The following is a 4,404-nucleotide window of genomic DNA, read 5'->3' on the forward strand; positions in this document are numbered from 1 at the left end:
GAGCAAACTGAAGCTGTGAACACTCTCAATCTCTTCGTCATCCATCCTGATGCTGCTAATTGGTCCAGTGGCGAGAATCTTTGTCTTCTTGACATTGAGCCTTAGTCCATACTGAAGACTGCAGTCCTTGACCCTTCGCAGCAAGTGCAAAGACTAGACACTTTTTATTATTACCACCATCTTCTACAATCTACAATCTCTTTAAATCTGGCAGTCTCTAATTTCACCAATAGTTACACCATTCCAGGAAACCGCCTCTCTAACATAAGACTCAAATGTATTCCTGACCTGGTTCCATAGATGGTAAGTGTTGGGGTGTTAGCCTAGAGTGAGGCAGTTGTTCAAATCCATCAGGCTTCTCTGAGGGAGAAAGATGACGCAGTCTTCTCCCACTGAATTTGCAGCAGTGGAAACACTCAAAAGTCATCATGAGTGGGAGTCACCTCGTTTGCTTCAATTTATAATGACTCAACGTGCAACAGAACAAAACAGTACCCAGTCCTGAGCTAACCTCATAACTATTACTGTTCTCATTTGGATGTCCATTGTTACAGCATCATTGATTGTTGAGTCAATGAATTCATTGACAGTCTTCTTCCTTCCCTCAACTCTAGCTTATCAAGAATGATGTCCCTTTCCAGTTACAAAATATAATGTCCAAAGTACATGAGAAGAAATCTGGTCATTCTTTCTTCCAGGAAGCATTTTTGCTATACTTCCAAAACAGAAATGTTTGTTCTTCTGGCAGTACACGCTATATTAAATAGTTGTTTGTTGTTGTTGTTTGATGCTGTCGAGTCGTAGACGACTCATAGAGACCCTATGAACGAACAGCCTGATCACTGTTCATACATAGAGTTTCCGGAGGCAAGTCATTTCGGAAGTGGATGCCGTTCCTCCTTCCAGATATTAAATAGTAGACATGGGTAATTCCTTTTACAAGTATTAGCACAAAAGTAGACAGCTCTGGTAGCCTAGTCCACCGGGTGTTATACTGCTAACAGTTTAAATCTACTAGCTGCTCTGCAGGAGAAAGATAGGCAATCTCCTCCTGTACGATCAGTAGCCTTAAAAAAACCTGTCAGAAGGTCACCTATGGGTTGGTTCTGCCCTGATGGCAATGAGTTTTAGGTTCCTGAATCAGTATAAAATTGATTCCTTTAAGTCAGAATTTAAGAATGACCTACTTTTCCAAACTACAGTATCAACTCTAACATCAGTTATTCCTCTCCCTCTCAGTTCTTTTATTCCTTTCTGTGTCTTTGGGTTCTGTAATTGATAGAAAAGTCTCACAAAAACTCAAAATCTATCAGATATGACCACGTTGCAGATAATATAAGCTGATGCACATGGGTTCAGGGGTTGGTGAATGATGAAGCAGGTGCTCACACGATGTCAAAACACCTGGATTAGGTCAGACGCAGTATGCACAGCAAAAACCATCAAGCCTTCTAGAAGCATTTCTCTATATAGGGTCTTAGTTTATAACTACACCCTAAGGGTACTAAGCATAGCAATTTGCGTCTTACCTCCTAGTAGCGTGGACTATCTAGGTGCATCTTACCCAAAGATGCCCCCTTAGTAAAGGATATACCTCACTCCAAAATGAGGTCTTAAGGATAAACAAAGGAATTAAATTTACAAAATGGAATGTTATGGCTGAAATAGCCATATTGCTTAATTCATTGTTGTTGTTTTTGTTATTGTTATTGTTGTTATGTGCCATTGAGTCGCCTGTGACTTATAGCGACCCTGTGTACAGCAGCTCTGAATCTTGACCTGTCCTGGGCCAGTCTCACTAATTCCGACACACCAACTCCCATTGCCCCAGTTACTGTATCAACCCGTCTCATCCAGCGTCTTCCTCTCCTTCACTGTCTCTTCACCCTTCCAAAAATGATGTCCTTCTTCAAGGACCAGTCTCTCCTAGCCATGTGACCAAACTATGTGAGACAGCTTCAAAATCCTACCTTCAGCACTGTAATGCAAAAGCACATTTCTTTTTCCTTGTCTTCTTTGTTCATGCATTTCACATGCATGTGTTGTTGTTGTGTGCCATTGAATTGTCTGTGATTCAAAGCAACCCTGTGCACAATAACTCCTAGCAACATGTCCAAAGCGGCACAGATAGAGCCTCAGAATTCTTGTCTCCAAGTTGCAGCGTAGTTTCACCCTCTGCATGTCATATCTGTTTGTTCTTTGGCAGACCATGTCTGTTCAATGCTCTTCACCAGCACCCCAACTCAAAGGCATCAATTCTTCTGTCATGTTTGGTCATTGTCCAATTCTCTGATGCATAGCAAGATATTGCAAAGACCATGAACATGAGGCAATTTAAAAAGGCCATGGCTTTGTCAGGCTCGCCTTAGTCCTCAGTGTGACATCTTTACTTTTAAACCATTTCCAGAAGACTTGTGTGGCATTTCTAACTCAAACCATAAAAAACAATTCCTCCCTCCTTTATACCTCTTTCCTCTAACTCAGTTTCTTTTATATGTGCATATAAACCACCTAGGGATCTTGCTAAAAATCTGAGTTGTGATTCAGTAGGCCACCTTTTTCATTTCTAATATCCTCACTGATGGACTTGATGCTGCCATTCCAAAGACCACAAGGCTGTATGATTCCTGCAAACATGGCTTTATCTGTTAGCATTTAATAAATGATTAAGTATCATAATACAGGAGAGTTATCACAATATAGATAAGTAAATATTATTACATCTCCCAAGAATGGAAGTTTATAAATCCAGAAAGATCACACTCTACAAGAAAATTGTTTCTGAAACATCTTGCATAGAGTTTCATATATATATTAGACACCTAGAAATTTGCTGAATGAATAAAAAGTATTAGGTAAAGATGCTACTGGTGGCAGAAAGGTGACAAAGTGTTAGAGAAGGCCTTGGCAAGTATTTCTGCTTTATCATCGGTCCTCAGAAAGAATGAATAGAGCTTTTAAAGCATGATAGTTGTTGAAAATAAGCCTGAAACACCAGAAAAGTTGAGAGACAGTGTATTGAAATAGGAAGGGCATATGATTAAGATTCGAATGACCTGGCACCCAGCTTTAGCTGAGCTCCTAATTCCCTGGATGATTAGCAGAGCATCACTTAACCCCCAAGGCCTCTTCTCTCTCATCTGCTAAATGATGAGTTTGGCTGCTTTAGGTCTCATCCGGCTCAAACACTCACTGAGCCTCCATTGTTGCTTGTTGTAGGAACGGGAAGGATATGAACGTGGGCAGGGCAGAGTGCACTGTGGTGCTTCATTCTCTCTCCTTCCTTCTCAAAAGAGGTAAAAAGGGCATCCTGTGCTCTCGGCATCCAGGCGACTGCAATTGCTCTGCTCTTTTTTGGACTTAATCTGTCACAGCTGCCTGTAAACCGCAGCTGAGTGGTGGGTGATGGGGGCTACTCTACGAAATTCTATCAGCGATCAATTTACTATCCTCCAGCAATCCAAGATTGCACCTCATTTACTCAAAGAATGAACTGTTTCAAGACAAAATCTCTTCCAAAGTGACTGAAGTAGGTCATGTTGCCACTGTGACATGAGCAGACTGTTATCGTTGCAGTCTCAGGCACTCCAAGAGCAACACTATGGGAAGGATGTGGATGATAGGTGGCCTTGATGTCTAGAGGGACTAACTCTAGCTCCCAGAGGGGCAAGACAGGGATAAAAGGTTAAGTACAAGGGAGGATTGACGATTTGAAATTGTGAGATTCCTAAATGCTCTAATAAAATGTTTCCTATCATTGTCTACCAATCAAGGAAGCTATTTATTTTCTTCTTCCCAAGTCATGCAGCACTGTGACAATATTTAACACAGTACTAAACACACCATTTGAATAGATAGATTGATAGATACATAGATGATAGATAGATGATAGATAGAGTGGTATGGTGTACCATAGAGTTGGAATCAATCCATAGCTGTCCAGCAGGTTTTCAAAGGCAGTTAATTGCACGGGAGGAGATTGCCCATCCTTCACCCACAGGGGGGAAAAATTACACACACACACACAAACACACATGTATCTATACACACAGCGAGCAGGATTGTGTCATCTGCATAATGCAGATTGTTGATAGATCGTCCACCAATCCTAACGCCATGCTTCTCCTCATAGAGCCCAGTCTCTCGGATAATCTGCTCTGCATACAGGTTGAAAAGGTATGGAGATAGGAAACATCCCTGGCGTGCACCCTTCCCAATTTTGAACCATGCAGTGTTGCCCTGCTTTGTTCTGACGACTGCCACTTGGTCCAAGTATAGGTTTTGAATTAGCACGATTAAATGTGCTGGGATTCCCATTCTTCTCAGAGTCAGCCACAGTTTGTTATGATCCACGCAGTCAAATGCCTTTGCATAATCAATGAAACACAGATAGACATTCTTCTG

Source organism: Elephantulus edwardii, unplaced genomic scaffold (genome assembly GCF_000299155.1).
Source record: "Elephantulus edwardii isolate Elephantulus edwardi_28Jun2011 unplaced genomic scaffold, EleEdw1.0 scaffold00092, whole genome shotgun sequence".
Lineage (NCBI taxonomy): Eukaryota > Metazoa > Chordata > Mammalia > Macroscelidea > Macroscelididae > Elephantulus > Elephantulus edwardii.